Consider the following 18,499-nt stretch of genomic DNA (forward strand, 5'->3'; position numbering starts at 1 on the left):
TAGTGCAAATCTTTGACAACTTTGATGGGGCCGAGAACACAACCTGCACTTGATGTTTGCTTGCGAATTTTTTAATGCCATGGGAAACCTTATGCATGTAGGGAATCACAGGGACCGATTTTTTTCTTGCTTCTAGAAGTTTCTCATCCCGAGGCCGCTTCAATCTCTGAAGTAACATTTCAGAAACAGTCAAAATCAAATGGGGCGGATAACCGGCTTCATGCAATCTCTGAATTTGGGCAGCAAAGCTCGATGACATCCTGTGATGGCACGACTTTCTTAAAGCACTCAGAAGGGAATTAACGATTATTGCTCTTTTTACGAGTTTTGAATGAGCACTATCAAACGGCAACAGCCCTTCCTTTGATCTGGGATTGTATGCCCAGCATAGGTGATCCTTCATGAAAACCAATCTAACGTCTAAAAACTGCAGTTCACGATTCACTGGTAACTCCGACGTGAACTTGAGGCCCTGGCTGTTATTGTTGAAGACTGATAACACACTTTCTGCCGCCGAAGCTAGATCGGACTCATGAACATTCTTCATGATAACCAAAAAATCTTCCACATATCTAAAAATGGATACTACACGTGGGTCTATAAGAAGGACTTTTAATTTGGTTCCCAACAGCTGACAAGAAAATATCACAGAGTACAGGTGCCACTGAAGACCGTATGCATACACCTTTTTTCTGGACAAAAAGCTACCTCCAAATGAAATGGCTTTCGAGCCTAAGTAAAATTCCAATAAGGCTACAAAACTGTCACTGCTAATCCCAGGTGCATTTTGAAATTGAACTTCACCTGTTGTGATGATCTTTTCTCTGACCGCGCTTAGGAGTCCATGATGAGGAACAGAGTAGTATAAATCTTCAATATCAATGGAGAAACCAGTGTATTCGAGGGAGGGCAAAACGTTCAGTTGCTGCACGACGTACGAAGAACTGCGAACCATGAAAGGATCATCTTCCACCAAAGAACCGAGGTGCTTCTGAAGGTAGCGACTGACAACGCACTGCCATGTCCCATTTTCCGATATGATGGATCTTAGTGGCATTCCAGGTTTGTGGGTTTTGACCGTGAAGAATATTTCAAGGAAGCCCCTCTCTTCATATTTTGCTCGCTTCTTGATGGCATCCAGGTGCAAGTCATCCAAGATTTTGAGTGCTAGTCGTTTTCTGGTTCGTGCGTTGAACTTGACCAGTTTGAAGTTTTTGTTGATGGCTGCAACCGCCTTTTGTTGGAACAAACCCACGGGTAGGACAGCAAAGCCACCATCTTTGTCTGCTTGGAGCGCCAGGAGACCTTTTTCTTTGAGGGCATTGGACACCTTTTCAAGAGGCGGGTTTTTCGGGGGGTTAGCCCCGACGCACCTCGTCAGGCAGTTGACACCGTCATCTATAATCCTCTATTTTCCACTCTCCGTCGCTTGGCCGGCCACCCTTCTAACCATGCCCAGCAACTCCTGCCGCTTGGCATGAACCGGGAAGCAGAACTTTGGGCCTTTCTCCAAGACTTCTTTCACTTTTTCTGGAAGAACCGCATCTCCAAGGACGACAAGCTTGCTGGGGCGAACGCAGCAAGGTTCCTTATGTTTGCGAAGCAGGCTCGTCACCGCACGTTGTTAGAGAACCTCTGTAGTCCTTGGCGACAACCTTTTCAATTCTTCTAGCCGCCGGTGCTCTTTCGCAAGCTTTCGCCCCAGCAAGCTTGTCCTCCTTGGAGATGCGGTTCTTCCAGAAAAAGTGAAAGAAGTCTTGGAGAAAGGCCCAAAGTTCTGCTTCCCGGTTCATGCCAAGCGGCAGGAGTGTCTGGGCATGGTTAGAAGGGAGGCCGGCCAAGCGACGGAGCGTGGAAAAGAGAGGATTATAGATGACGGTGTCGCCTGCCTGACGAGGTGCGACGGGGCTAACCCCCCGAAAAACCCGCCTCTTGAAAAGGTGTCCAATGCCCTCAAAGAAAAAGGTCTCCTGGCGCTCCAAGCAGACAAAGATGGTGGCTTTGCTGTCCTACCCGTGGGTTTGTTCCCACAAAAGGCGGTTGCAGCCATCAACAAAAACTTCAAACTGGTCAAGTTCAACGCACGAACCAGAAAACGACAAGCACTCAAAATCTTGGATGACTTGCACCTGGATGCCATCAAGAAGCGAGCAAAATATGAAGAGAGGGGCTTCCTCGAAATATTCTTCACGGTCAAAACCCACAAACCTGGAATGCCACTAAGATCCATCATATCGGAAAAAGGGACATGGCAATGCGTTGTCAGTCGCTACCTTCAAAAGCACTTCGGTTCTTTGGTGGAAGATGATCCTTTCATGGTTCGCAGTTCTTCGTACGTCGTGCAGCAACTGAACGTTTTGCCCTCCCTCGAATACACTGGTTTCTCCATTGATATTGAAGATTTATACTACTCTGTTCCTCATCATGGACTCCTAAGCGCGGTCAGAGAAAAGATCATCACAACAGGTGAAGTTCAATTTCAAAATGCACCTGGGATTAGTAGTGACAGTTTTGTAGCCTTATTGGAATTTTACTTAGGCTCGACAGCCACTTCATTTGAAGGTAGCTTCTTTGTCCAGAAAAAAGGTGTATGCATAGGGTCTTCAGTGGCACCTGTACTCTGTGATATTTTCTTGTCAGCTGTTGGGAACCAAAATAAAAGTCATCTTATAGACCCACGTGTAGTATCTATTTTTAGATATTTTTAGATCCTTACCCCAGGAGCGGTTTCCCTATCTAGCACATGCGCGCTCCCCGCCGCGACTTGTCTCATTACTTTCAGGACAGACCCTGTATGTGCGGCGTGTGCTCGTTGCAAAGATTTCCGGCTCCGCCCGAGGAGTGTGGGGAATGTGAAATCGCCCTTAACTGCCTTAAATTCAAAGTCTTTATGGCCAGGCAACTTTGCATGTGTAAGTTTGTTCCCACTTGTGGCAGTGGACACTTGCTGATGGACACCGTGCCACTGATGCCGCTGAGAGTTTTTTTCGTTTATTACAGGTCACGTTTGGGTGAAGCGACATGACATGGGCAGTTGTAAATATGTGTTCGAATATTGTGAAGTATGCATTCAACAAATCTCCTTCCTCCCTACTCTCTGATGCAAGTTCTAAGCCGTTCTTCGGAGAAGGGAATGCAGCAGGTTCATCCGGAAAGTAAGCTCTCTCACCTACACTCAATGGAGATACTGGAGAGGTCCCAAGTTTCCTTGCCAGCCAGCTGCCGCACCTTCGCTGGGTGCACATTGTGAAGAGCTCGATAGAGGCAGGACAGTTTGGGGATCCTCCATTACGCCTCCGCCTTTAACAGGAGTTTTTGACAAGAGAGAATTTGGAGCAATCTTCAGAGTATACTATTTCCTCTTCGCTCCGTGAAACCAGTGAAACGGGTGACAAGGAAATGGAAACGTCTAGTTCATGCTCAGAATTAATGACCTTGCCTTCGGTGAGTACTGACACGGACGAGCAGCACGGAAGAATTGGAGCTGTTCAGCAGTATTTGGAGACCATTTCTTTCCCTTCTCCTGATTCACACGGTGAGGTAGCACCAGAGATGACGTCGCAGATCTCCTCACGGAACCTTCACAATGACTAAGCACTTTTAAAAGTTGATTGTATCTGTCTTTTTCTTCTGTTCTGCGCTCAATTGTTTTACTGAGTTGCCCGACAATGAAGCTCAGTGCTGTGGGTTGAAATTTGATGTACGCATAAAAAGCTGCGTTTGAAGAATTAATATTGCCGCGAATCTTTGTAGCGTTTGTTTGTTGTGTTTATTTGTTCATTCTTCAAGGCTTTCTCGGACTTTGAACATTCCTCCGACTGTGCGCGTATTACCGACGATTTGACACCAACTTTTCGCGCATCATCGAGCCACTGACTCACCTGACAAAGACAGACGTGCCATTTAAATGGGAAGCGCCGAAAGTGGAACCCTTCAGGGAAATTCAGCGTCGTTTACAGTCTCCACCGATTCTCGCGCACTTCGGTGAAAACGCCGAGACTGAAATTCATACCGACGCACGCAGTGTGGGCCTAGGCGCTGTCCTCGTTCAGAAAACTGACGGAGTGGAGAAGGTCATCGCGTACGCTAGCCGTTCCCTGTCCAACTGAGAAGGAGTCAACTGAGAAGGAGTGCCTTGCCATCATCTGGGCTATGGCAAAATTCCGGCCCTACCTGTACGGACAACCGTTCAAGGTGGTCAGCGATCACCACGCACTGTGCTGGCTCGCCAGTTTGAAGGACCCCTCCGGCCGCCTCGCTTGATGGAGCCTGCGGCTCTAGGAGTTTGACGTAACTGTCGTTTACAAGTCCGTACGCAAGCACTCTGACGCCGACTGCCTGTCACGAGCCTCTGTAGATGCACCACCGCTGGACAACGATGAGGACGCCTTCCTGGGACCTATCAGCTCCACCTCTTTTGTACAACAGGAACGTGCGGACCCCGACATAAAATGCCGCATCGAATGCTTGGAAGGCAAGGTTTCTTCACCCCCCGCCTCGTTCAAGCGAGGATTTTCTTCGTTCTGTTTACAGAACGATGTGCTCGTGAAGAGGAACTTTACAGCGAAGAAGACAGCCTACCTTCTTGTTGTACCTGCAAGTCTGCGCGGAGAAGTTCTTCAGGCCTCACACGACGAGCCGACAGCTGGACATCTCGGGTTTTCTCGCACCCTCCGCCGCATTCAAGGCAAGTATTACTGGCCCCGACTGTCTGCCGATGTCGCACATTATGTGAAAACCTGTCGAGGCTATGAGCGACGAAAGACCTCTCTAACCCGACCAGCAGGATTTCTGAACCCCATTGAACCCCCTCAAGGCCATTTCAGCAGATTGGCATGGACTTGCTTGGCCCTTTCCTGAAATGAACGTCTGGAAATAAGCGGATTATTATAGCGACCGACTACCTGACCCGCTACGCCGAGGCAAAAGCCCTACCGAACGGAACAGCAACAGAAGTCGCCAAATGTTTCGTAGAGTACATTCTTATTCGACACGGCGCCCCCGATGTGCTCATCACTGACAGAGGAACAGCACTCACGGCGGAACTGACACAAGCCATCCCCCATTACAGCCAAACCAGCCACCGGAGAACAACTGCATACCACCCGCAGACCAACGGACTGACCAAGCGCCTCAACAAAACCATCGCCGATATGCTCGCCATGTATGTCGATGCCAAACACAAGACCTGGGACGTCATCCTGCCTGACGTAGTCTTCGCCTACAACACCGAAGTGCCGGAGACCACGCAGATGACGCCTTTTAGGCTCGTCCATGGAAGACAGGCCACGACCACGCTAGACGCCATGCTGCCCAACGTTACCGAGGAAGATAAAGTCGACGTCTCCGACTACCTTTAACGCGCCGAAGCCCGAAGACTTGCCCGATTAAGGACCAAAGTCCAGCAGCGGACGGACACCATACGCTGCAATCTACGACGACGCAGCGCGGAATGCAAGCCAGTTGACCGAGTATGGGTTTGGACGCCCATTCGCTGCCGAGGATTGAGTGAAAAGGTTTTGAGCCGCTATTTCGGCCCGTACAAGGTTCTTTGTCGGCTAGGTGAATTGGACTATGAAGTAGTCCCTGACCAAATGACTGCATCCCAGCGACGCCGCGTACGACCAGAAGTAGTCCATGTCGTACGCCTAAAGCCCTATCATGCACGCTAAAGGACGCCACGTCTCCACATTCGGTGTTTATTTTTGCCCAATCCGTTTTCGATTCTTTATAGCCGCATTATATTCTAAAGGATCGGTCGGTGCTTCTTTGAGAAGGGAGTAATGCCGCGAATCTTTGTAGCGTTTGGTTGTTGTGTTTATTTGTTCATTTTTCAAGGCTGCCGGAAAGCCGCTTTATCGCTTCGTTTGTGACGCAAGATGCGCCTAGATTTATCCCGATTGATCGCATCCAGGCGAAGCCGATTCTACTTTGTGCCAGAACATTCCAGTAACTTCCCACGCTTTATCTCGAAGGTTCGCTATCAGCTTTAAAAAGAGCACGGCCGACAGCGGCAGGGATTCTGTTCGACGATCGCCGAGTACGCTTTCTGCTACGCCGCCGCCGAGTGATTCAGTTCTTTGCGGGCGCAGGTCAGTCCAAATTTAAAGTTCCGTTTCGAAGACATCCGCCCTGTTTTCCTGTTCGCCGGACTGCAGTCACCATTACGTGACAATATAATTTTCTTTTTATCCTTAGTCGCTGCAGCCGACACAGAAGCTTGTGCATCAGCACCCTCAGGCAGGTGAGGTAACTTACGCGCGTCTGCAGTACGCGGCCGCGGATGCATGGGGTGCTGTTTTTTGAGACCTAATTTCTCGGGCTCATGTCCGTCAGGTCTTGCAGGTGTTCTAGCATCTTGTTTGGGAGTACTTCCGGACGCATCAGGCAGCACGCGTAAGTTTGGACTACGCAGCGTCGGACGGCTTGACGATTCTTCTTCTCGAACGCATGCCGTGGAATCATCTGAATCACCTGCTGCAGTCGATTTAGCACCTTGCAGAAATACATCTTGCAATTCGTAACCTACTTCACAGGCGCCTAGAGTAGGCGGCAACTTGAACTCTGTAAGAATAATTGCTGTTGTCTACCCGCAAAGGTCGTACTTTAAAACAGAGCTTACGCTACCGTCGGCCTCGAATTCGTCCACCGAAGCATCTAGGTGCTCAGCTTCTTTATCAATGTTAGAACCATTAGCAAGTTTCTGTGCAAAGATCTCAGATTCCAATTGACTGAAAATGTTCTCATCAGAGACTTCAAGTAGCACACACAGATCTGGAGTTGTAGGTGTTGGAGATCCCGGTGGGTTTGCTCCGTGAGTATATGTATTGCACTGATTTTCATTAACAGCCCCTCTGGCTTCTTGCATATCAGTGACGTGGAAAGCTTCGCACAGGGCTCCTCTGTCCGCAGTATGGAGCCCGATATTGAAACGGGAATAACCCTTCGGCAAGGCTCGGCAGCACAACTGCAATGCGGTCGTGTTACACCGGCAATCTTCTCACCTTTCAGGTGCTTTTTCTGGCCCTATCGCGGGCACCGAGCGATACCGGCGGTTTCGGTGTTGCTGCTTCTGCGCCAAGGACTGATCGGTGCGCTGCCCGTGCGGAAGTTCCTGCCTCGTCATGCAGTCCGTCATTCGAACCATCCAGCGGACAGAGTTCCTTGCACCGCTGCCCTGTGGCGCCCTTGGACACATCGACGACGGGCTTGTCGCCATCCGCCTGTCACAACCCGGCCTCCGCATCGAGAGCGACATCACCCAGACCCTTTAAAAACGCCCCCCTTTCCATCGCACCCTTCAGTGGGCTCGGCAGCCCAACTGATATGCGGTCGTCTTACACCGGCAATCTTCTCACCTTTCAGGTAATTAACCAGCATTCTCTGTACGCACGGCCTACCCGCTATTCTACTTTGTTAATGCTGCCGAGCCCCTGTTGTTGCATTGATATTGTTCGCGACTGTGCACATGTATTGTTCGAATTGCTAGCGCTAGCTGGCGACATAGAACTGAATCCCGGCCCTAACACGCGTACATCCTCAACTGAAGCGTCTGATGACATAATGGCGGCACTCAATCAAACCCGCGAAGGGCCAACCTCTATACTAAACGAAATGAAATCGATGCAAACTAAGCTCTCCCGGAACGATGAAGTACTAGACGAAATCAGGCAGAGGCTATCCAAAATTGAAAGCGAGTTTTCTTCAATACCAGCACTAAAATCTCAAGTCGAAAACATCCAGGCGCTCGTTGAGGAAAACGCGCATGAAATATCATCCATAGCAAGCGGGCTTGACGATCAGGAGGACAGGGAACGTCGTTCTTACCTTTTGTTCTTTGGTCTAACCGATAAAGAAGAAGAAACCTGGTCGGAGTCTGAGGACTCAGTCATAAATTTCTGTAGTACTAAACTGAACATTCAAATTACACCTACGGACATCGAACGAGCGCACCGGCTAGGAAAATTTGATTCTAACAAAACTAGGCCTATTGTAGTAAAATTCGCACATTTAAAGACTAAAGAACAGATACTTTCTAACGCAAACAAGCTGAAGAGCAGGGACTACCGCATAAGCCAGGACTACTCACTGAACACCCGTACCACACGGAAACATCTCGTCGAATATGGAAAGGCACAACCGAAAACATTTAAGCTGCGTCATGGCAAACTCATTATCAACAACAAAGCGTACATATTTAACCATACTTTGCAGAAAGTCGTCCCAATAACCCCGTAGCTAGACCGCAACACCAGCACGATTCATAATACGAGTGCCGTATCATTTCTGTACACTAACATAAGAAGTTTACTACCCAAGCTTGACACACTTCGTAGCCTTATCGGCACGACGGAAAGCAAGCTTATCATATTAACTGAAACATGGTTAAACTCAACCCTCCACGACACAGAAATTCTTTCATTTCTTCCTGAATTTAATATCTTCCGGCGTGATCGCGAAAATAGGCGCGGCGGTGGTGTACTCATAGCTACCCACCACTCCCTCCACTGCACTCTAATTAACATCACTTCTTCTTTAGAAGCCGTGTTTGTAATATGCAACATGTCATACCCACCCATTATTATTGGAACCTTCTATCGAGCCCCAGACGCAGATCCGTCGTTTTCTGAACACTTATACTACACCGTTCACTCTTTAACATCGTCATACCGCCAAGCCTTCATTTTCCTGTTTGGTGATTTTAACTTTCCTGCCATCCCATTGGCTGACGTCACATTAACAACAGCTAAAAATAACGCCGAAAGCGATTTCGTCAATGCATGCGTTACATTCGGGTTATCCCAGCTTGTTTGCATCCCTACTAGAGAAGATAACCATTCCGCGAACATACTATACTTAGTGCTCACTTCCCACCCCGACAACATATCTTCCCTTACGTATCTACGTGGCATTAGTGATCATAAAATAATAGAGGGCTCGATCTACTGCCAGCAACCTGATACCAAAAAAGCTAAGAAGAAACTAACACTTTATCATAAAGGGGCTTACGCAAAATTAAATGATAAGTTATCTGACTTTAGCACGTCGTATCTAACAGATTTCACCACTCGTTCCATTGAAACCAACTGGTCGCTTTTCAAACACAAAATGCACGAACTCATCGATGCACACCTTTCCATCATAACCGGAACCGAAAGACCAATGCCCCCCTGGTTCAACACTACATTAAAACGCCTAAGCAGCAAAAAGAAAAGACAATATCGAACGCTTAAACACTCCTTCCGCTTGGGAGAAATACTACACCACTGACAAAACACTTCAAACACTGATCACTAGAACCAAGCGCGCCTTCTATTCAAATACGTTGCCTAATATGCTACTAACAAATCCTAGACAATTCTGGAAAATTATTAACCCAACCCAATCCAAGCCCTTATCTCTTCTTGACGAACACAACAATCCTATTCTTGATCCGGCAGTGCCTCAAGCTCTAAATTCCATATTTTCATACGTATTTACTAATAAGCCTGATGATAACCTCCCAGATTTCCCGCATACAATCACCCAGTCATGCCTGCCGTTACCTTTGACGCTATTGGCATCGAGAATTTAGTAGACAACCTTAAGGTCTCGTCCTCAGCCGGTGTTGACGGGATCAACTCGAAACTACTCAAGGACACAAAAAATATCACAAGCCTAATACTCTCGTACATATTTCAGCAATCATTATCATCCGGAGTGGTGCCACAGGACTGGAAGGTAGGCAAGGTGATTCCAGTACCAAAAAAAGGTTTGCCATCTTCATGCAAGAGCTATCGTCCCACACTCCTAACAAGCATTTGTTCGAAGTTAATGGAACATGTAATTTACTCTCACATCGTCAATTTCCTTATATCAGTAAATTTCTTGAATCCGTGTCAGCACGGTTTCCGAAAAGGCATGTCATGTGACACTCAACTAGCTCTCTTCATTAATGACGTTAGTACTGACCTAGACCTTAAGATACCAGTGGATGCATTGCTTTTGGATTTTGAGAAAGCTTTCGACAAAGTTCCCCATAGACGGCTTTTTCTTAAACTTTCACGACTGAACCTTAACCCTCTCATTCTTGATTGGATACGAAGCATCCTCGCTAACCGTCAACAGTTCGTACATGCTAATGTGCACTCCTCCCCCTCGCACCCCGTTGTTTCTGGTGTGCCACAAGGCACAGTACTCGGCCCTTTGCTTTTCTTAATCTACATTAATGACTTGCCTACTGGTATCACTTCTCACATGCGATTGTTTGCCGACGACTGCGTAATCTACCGGCCTATCACTAACAGCAGCGATCCCGAAATATTGCAAGCAGACCTGGACTACATCGAATCTTGGTGCAGCAAATGGCTCATGTCTTTAAACACTAATAAAACATCGTTAATTACATTTCATCGCAGGCAGTCCTTTGTTTCACCAAATTACTGTATCTCTGGCTCCGTAATTTCCGCTGTTGAATCTTGGTGTCACCATTTCTAATTCCCTGAACTGGGCGTCCCACATTTCTAACATTAGAGAGTTTTAGTATTGCGGGCTTTGCGTAATTGCGTGCATTGCGGAATAGCGAGTCCCGAGTGCGCATGCGCAGAACGCTAACAGGGAAATAGCGTTAGCGTACGAACGCAATTTTCAGAAGTTAGCGTTACGGCAGTTGCGGATTTTGCGCCCTTAGCGTGAAAACATGGCGGCGTCCTTTCAAGCGAGAGCCGCCCGCTTCAGCCGATTCAGCAGCTCTTGCGATTCCGGTCGGCATGTTTACCGGCTACTACTGGTGTTTTTCCTTTTCGCTATGACTTACCTTGCTTCGACGATAAAGTTTAAGCTGCAATTCAGCCCAGTTTTTGAGATACGCTCTCGATTCTGGAGCGCGCAAGCCTAATGGAACCTCAAGCTGCACTGCTACCGTCTGCAACGGCCCGAAACGCAGCACAAACCTAGAAAAAACGTCTGGAACGAAACAAAAATAAATTTGGAGGTTTTTCGCGGTGTTTTATGGACTTAGATTATGTAAAGAGAGTTTATATTAAATTTACAAAAGTTTTTTGAACATTAGACGTCATGTGATGGCAAATATTCTTGCTCCAAGGGCTTGTAGTTAACATTGCCTTTACTAGATGGCGCCACTGTTTTACGTTTTTATTTCATTTTATTTCAATGTCTGGATCATTTTGTAGACGAAAATGAACGCTGCACTAATAATTCGTTTAAAAAAACTCGGAAATATTATACTTTGGCAAGTTAGCGGCAGTGTCGACCATTTTAGAAGGACCGTTCACATGCACGTCAAGCAGATGGCGTTTAACGTTTTCAAAACGCTATACTAAAACTCTGTGTGGGGATAAGTTGCTTGCGGTACGCTAACGTAATTTCCCTTAGGTCCGCTATCACGTTAACGCTATACTAAAACTCTCTATTACGAAAGAAGCCAACCGCGTGCTCGGTTTTTTAAGCCGTAACCTGCAACTAGCACCTCCTTCTATAAAACAGCTTACCTACATAACACTCGTCCGTCCAAAATTGGAGTACGCATGTGCAGTTTGGGACCCTCATCAGTCAAATCTTTCTCTCACCCTCGAAATCATTCAAAATCGTGCAGCAAGATTCATTGATTCGAACTACTCCTATCATTCAAGTGTCACTAATATGAAGTTGCAGTCTAATCTTCCACCCCTCGATTCGCATGGTAAAATAGCCAGACGATGTCTTTTTCACAAATTTTACCACTCATCACTTGGAAGCTGTGTAATCTTCCCTGCACATCGAGCCTCTCACCGCCTTAACCAAGGCAAAGCAGTCTACCCACCATCAGCACATACCACTGCGCATCTGAACACTTTTTTCATTCAGGCAGCAAAGGACTGGAATCGCCTTCCTGCCGAAGCAGTTCGCCACATTCATCCAGACCGCTTCAAGTCATTCATCGAAATAATAACGTAAAGCCTGTAATAAGCCCACCCCTCATGTAATACCCCAACTGGGGCATTTGAGGTATAATCAAAAAATAAAAACTCGCGTTGCCTCCTTGCGCAGTAGCTCGACAGAGGAGCTCAAGGTTAAACTGTACTAAATGTTTCCCTCAGCAGAAACTAAAGTTTGTGCTATTTCGGCAACCTCAAACATATTTAATACTGCTTACAAAAAGCTCCGAATCCAATTAATTCGAGAAATATTGTATATTTGGAGACCTCAGTAAGCGCACTCGCACCAGTAATTGGGGCGACAGATGTCTAGGAGATCTTGCTTCAAGCAGAAATGTCTCGTGTTCATCGTCATGAGCTGCCGCAGCCGGTGTAGTATTTTGCGTGTGAGAATCCTAAAGATGTCAATAACAGCACGCGCATTTGTGCTAAGCGGCAACTTGACTCAGAGGTGCTTGTTCTCTTCGTGTAAATGTCATCCCGGACCGCGGAGTTCAAGAGTGCATCATGCTGGAGTTCGTTTTCCATAGAAAGGAGAAGTTCAGCAACCTTGTGAAACCCACAGTTATTTTCAGGGTGGTTAAGAAAAGCTCAAATTCTGTTTCAGCAAATTGATTGTCGTAGCTGTTGGTATCCGGCAAAGATACTGGTTGGTTTCTCGTCTCCCAGGTGACTGTTTTATTCCAGCTGGTTAGCGTGACATGTCGCACACTTCGGATTGATGTCAAAGGCTACCTTCGTTAAGATCGTGAGAACGGCTGCGGGGAATGCCTTCCACAGGCGCACGCAGTTTTGCACCTCTACCGCAAGTGCCGAGGTCGGACATCTCCAAGCTATGCTTGGAATTTTGACGAACAGACCGAGTGGTAGCACCTGATAGCAGCATCGCTGCTGTTTTAGCGAGTTGGTTGCCCATAGTGGCTGGAAATATTTCACACAACAATTATGGACAAGAAAAGGGACAAACACAGGCGCAAAGACAAACACATGGAAAAGAGCCCGATTTATTAGAAATGTAATTTATCACCGCGGCGTTTTGAGTGGGTTGATGCCTCAAAGCTGCTAAAAGTTTCGCGCAGACAACAAACATGGACAGGAACGGAGAGACACACAGGCGCAAAGATAAGCACATGAAAAACAGTCCGATTCATTAGAAATATAGTTCAGCATCGCTGCGTTTTGGCTGTGTTTGTCGCTCATAGTGGCCTGAAATGTTGCACACAAAACAAACATGGACAAAAAAGGGGAAACACACAGCCGCAAGGATAGACATATGGAAAATAGCCCGATGCACCGGAAATGTTGTTGAGGGGAGGCTGGCCTGGAAAAGTTAGGGCGTTCCAGTCAAATGCCGGAGCAGTGCCAGGGCTGGCATGCTCCACGCTAGGCACGGTGAATTGGGCATCTGTTGCGAGACTGTTGTCTTCAACAATGTAGCAGTCCTCATCGTCACTGCTAGCAATTGTTATCGGGGATACATCTCCAGCCTGGGGAGTCCGCGGTTCCTCACTGCAATCTTGACCGCCGAGTGCATCTTGTGTGTCACAAGTGCTGTTACCAGCCTGAGCAGAAACTCTATACGCATCTGTTTGGAGACTGTTGTCTTCAACAATGTAGCAGTCCTCATCGTCACTGCTATCAATTGTTATCGGGGATACATCTCCAGCCTGGGGAGTCCGCGGTTCCTCAATGCAATCTTGACCGCCGAGTGCATCTTGTGTGTCACAAGTGCTGTTACCAGCCTGACCAGAAACTCCATACGCATCTGTTTGGAGACTGTTGTCTTCAACAATGAAGCAGTCTTCATCATCACTGCTATCAAATGTTGTCGGGGATACATCTTCAACCTGGTGCGTCCGCGGTACCTCACTGCAATCTTGACCGCCGAGTGCATCTTGTATGTCAGAAGTGCCGTTATTAGTGTCCTGGTGAAGGCGCGCATTTACCTCCTCTTGGCACTGGCTGCTGCCCACATGGGTCACATCATTTGCGTTGCGTGAAGGCCCAGCTGAGTGATCTGATATTCTTATAGAAATCGCATGGCTGTACCTGTCAGGATCACTCCTGAATTCCAAACAGTCTGGCCAAAACAGGCTGCGATCCTCCGAGTCGCGCAAATGAGAAACAACGCACCCGGGCTCCTGCAGACTTAGCAGTGGGCTCTTTTCAAAGTAAAGGCCATAAAAAGAACTGCTGTCACAGGATGAATCCTCTTCGGTGTTGTTTATAATCTCCTGCTGACTCCGCGATGTCGAGGGCGAAGTCGTCCTCCTTGCAGAAAATTCATCTTGGATAGGAAGGAATGACTCATCGTCGCTGTCGACAACCACCACAGGGGCTTCGCTTTCGTTCGACTGAGCCCCCCCCAGTGGTCACTCCGAGCCCCTGCAGGCGTGTAGGTGCGATGTCTTCAAAGTCACGGCCAGAAAAAGAACTCTCACAGGATGCATCCTCTCGGGGGTTGTTTATATTCTGCTGCAGAGTCGGTGGCGAGGTCTTCGGCCTTGCAGAAAATTCATCTAAGATAGTAAGAAATGACTCTTGGTCGCTGTTTGCTGCCGCCTCAGGATCTTCGCTATGGCAAGGCTGAGCACTTTCACTGGCCACTCCCCGGTAGTGTACAGCATGGCTCATGTTTGAGGTTTCCATTGTAGGCGTGTTCGGAGTCAAGTGATCTCGATCTCCGCCTGTCCAAATCAAAGTAAAAAACAAGAAAGTTCTTCTGAGCACAAAAATTCATAGGGCACTAAGTCTGCTTAGGTTTAGGAAAGCGAAATCATGTGTTTTGAGGAAAGGAAACGTTTTTGAGGAAAGGACGCGGTAGCTCCAAAATCTCAACATCTTGATGGACACCTCAACGGCGCTTTAAAGCATGCAACTGATGGTGCATACGTGATCGGTCCGGACCCCTGTCTCAAGCTAGAACCCAACTTCACATCTCGTAAGGGGCCACCTCAACCGCACATTAAGAAAAAATGTAGTCTCAGAAAGCGTGCAATTGGTGGTGCTTAAGTCATTCGTCAGAACCCCTGTCACAAGCTAGCCTCTAGCTTGGCTAAAACATGGAAGCTATATGCAAAGAGAAACGCAAGGGTGCCACCCGGAATGCTGCATGAGGAACGCTTGCTCAAAATTTGGGGAATGTATTCGGGAATACTGCCACCCCTTTCAGGTCCACCAGTGACGACATCGCTCGGTATTCGTCTGCCGGTAGGATACAGCTTGCATATCCTTTTCTCCTGATGGATACTAGTAAAGTGCCATTCATGATCTTAGAGAACCTGCCAAACCCGCTCGGCCCCATTCTTTTTCTACTTGGTCAATTCTCATTATCCGGATCTGCACTACCTGCCTTAAGTAGACGTATTCTCTAAGCACTTCCAACGCCTTGCTATCAATCGTTAACTGCTGTTCCCTTCCGATTTTGTTCAGCATTACTTTGGATTGCTACATATTAATCTTTAGACCCCCGGGTTCAGCTATGCCTATTCGAAACATTGATCGTGCTTTGCATTTCATCCCATGAGTGAGTTCGGAAGGAATTGGCATCAGCGAATCGCAAATTGCTGAGATATTCTTTATGAGGTCTTATCCACAACTATCTAGGCCTATGAATACCTCCTTTAAACAGGCGGTGGATAGCACTGGCGAGATCGTGTCTCCCTGCATTTGATCCTTCCTTACTGGAATTTTATTGCTCTCTTAATGGGAGACTGAGGTCGCAGTGGGACCGTTGTAGATATTTTTCATCACATTTCCGTATGCCTTTTCTACCTCTTGGTTAAGAAATGTCTTCATGACTGCTGAGGTTTCCAATGTGTCAAATACTTTCACATAACCAGTGAAGGCTATATGCAAGGGTTGGTTATATTATGGGTATTTCTGATTCACCTGATTGATAGTGTGAATACGGTTCATGTCGAGTAGCTTTTACGAAACCCTGCCTGATCGTTACGTTGAATGAAGTGTGCTGTTGTCCCGGCTTTGTTATTGATTTCCTCAGTAAATACTTTGTAGGCATCAGAGAGCAAGTTGATAGGTCTGTAATTTTTTCAAGTTCCTGACGTCGCCCTTCTCATAGATTGACTTTTTAGCGTTCTTCTAATCTTCCGGTACGCTAGAAGTGATAAGAGATTCAGCATAGTGGGCGGCTTGGTTTTCTAGCACAATCTCAACACCGTCCTTCAAGAGAGTGCTGTTACGTGATCCTCACCAGGTGCTTTCTCCTTTCGCATTAATCCTAAGGCTTTATTCACTTGCACTTTTATTACTAGATTGATGTCCCATTGTTGTTCGCTACTGGCTCTCTCATTAACGTCCTCATCGTAATGCTACTGTATACATTTGTGTCGGATTAAGTAACTTATTCATATATTGCTAATGACACTGCCCTCTTTTCCCCTTAAAGCATACATGTGATTTTTGTCTATGCCTAATTTCCTCTTCATCACTCTCAATTCTGTCTCCGTTCTTCAGAACATGCTCGATTGTCTCCGCATTAAACTTCCGTATGTCGGTTATCTCGCGTTTAATGATCGCCTTTTATATCTCTGCCAGTGCTATTCTGTCTATGGGGTTAGAAGCGTTCATGCTTTGTCGTGTCTTAATCGGAGCTCTTAATAAGAGTAATTGTTAGAATGGATTTTATGCAGCAACCTTAAAGATGACCCAAGTCACACCGAACATGGCTTTTTGACTCAGATGGATACCTAGCCACGTACAATTTAGTTGCGTTTGATAGAGAGAAGTATTGTTTTAGCAAAAGTAATCAAGCTGCTTGCTGTACTCGTGCTGCGGAACCCTTGCAACTTCCCTAAAAGACATGGGAGCGAAAAGAGGCGCTCTTTATGACTTACATGACGGACGCCAACAGTCATAGAAAAAACGCAGCATAGGGGTTGTTTTAATTTGTTCTGTTCATGAATTGGAATATAATAGGGTGATTATTCAAAGATAATTAATTTGAAAGCTGGAAAAATAACAACTTCATGCCGCTAGTGCGATCAGGAAGTACCACCTTCAAATTTCGCTTCCGGTGGTCTACCAGCTGAGCTACGGCGACGCCTGCCAAATCCTCTGCTTTCGGGTGTATTTATCTGTAGTGTAACCTGGCCTTCAGAGTGTTCAGGAACACCACTCTCGTCAATAGCGGCGGACGTAGTATGCTGCGCGAGAGCGCTCTTATGCTGTCTTTGATATCAGTACTTCCAGAACCGAGGCTCTCGTTAGCTGTTGAGATGACAAGGGAAGGGAAAAAAGGCGCCGGTTATGACATGCCTTGTTTGGTCAAATGGTCGTGTAAGCTGAAGAAAAGAGACCTCTTAGAGATTTAGTGCTTGAATGGTGACACACGTGCTTCACTAAATGGCTGAGAAGCATACCATGAAGCCTGATTCTTTTTGGCAAGGACTGTACCTGAGAGCGACACTGCTGAAATGAACCAGTGACTGCTGCGGGATGTGTCGCTATAAGTTTTGCCATCTTTCAAGAACATTTTTATAAGTGTTGTCAGTGTCCGCAGTCAAACAAGAAATCAAACTACCGTGCTCGACACGCGGCCCCGAACGCCGGATGTTGAACGCCTCCTTCGCTTTACGAGCAGCTTTACGAACTTGGGCCCGAGAAAAACGCTGTCAAGCTGAAGCCTCGAACGTCTGGCATGCCAACTTAACATGCACAGCTACCATTTTGAATTTTGTTTCAAAACAGACGGCTCAGATGGCAGCTTTATCAGCGTCTATATATTTCTCACTCCCAACGATCAGACTACTGAACCTATGAAACGAAAATACGAACTCTCTTATCTGGTTTTAATGAGTGTGGCAAGCCTACCTTTGGAGTTCAAGTGTGGTGGCCGGCTGGGGAAAACAAAGCCGAGGGCAGCTCGCCTTTTGCTGTTATCCTGAAGGCCTCTCGACGTGCCTGCACCGTAAACATTTAGTGTGAGTGCTTACAGCAAGCATCCGCACTGTAACGATTAGAGATATAGCCCCAATTTCTCAAGTAACCTGTCTAATGCACAATTATCCTCATAACATGCTTTATGCACTCGTGTATAAGGTTGCTTATGTTTGCCTTTATACTGTTCAGACGCTAGTGTGACAGGAATTTGGCTTGAAAAATACCAAATAACTAGCTTTAGGTGCTGATCAGTCCTATAACTGCCGTGCGTGTATGCTTTCGCTGCCTATGCGTGCACTTGCATGGCTGTATTTTGATTGTTTCTGGCGCCTATATGGTTACATGGTGTGTGGCGCCAACATTTCATGACTACTTTCGTGATCGCGCAGCCCAGCAGTGTCATATGTACGGCGCTTCTCTCACTGTCGCCGAACTGTGAGCATATGCGATAAAAGAAGCCCGTAAATAGTTCGGGTAGCAGCACGGTCCCTTCAGAGACCACGTTCCCTTAAATAATTAGTCCTTATTACCAAGTAACAAATTGTTAGGAAGGGCAAGCTCTGTACTAGCGGAGAGTAAGTCACATCGAAAGCACGAAGACTCTTCTACTGAAGTGTTAATCGACAACGCTTGTATTTGCTCTCTAGGAACTAATATGTTAATTTATCTGTATTGCTTCCTCA

This window comes from Amblyomma mixtum, chromosome 3, assembly GCF_055824585.1.
Source record: "Amblyomma mixtum isolate Tamu chromosome 3, ASM5582458v1, whole genome shotgun sequence".
In the NCBI taxonomy this organism is placed as follows: domain Eukaryota; kingdom Metazoa; phylum Arthropoda; class Arachnida; order Ixodida; family Ixodidae; genus Amblyomma; species Amblyomma mixtum.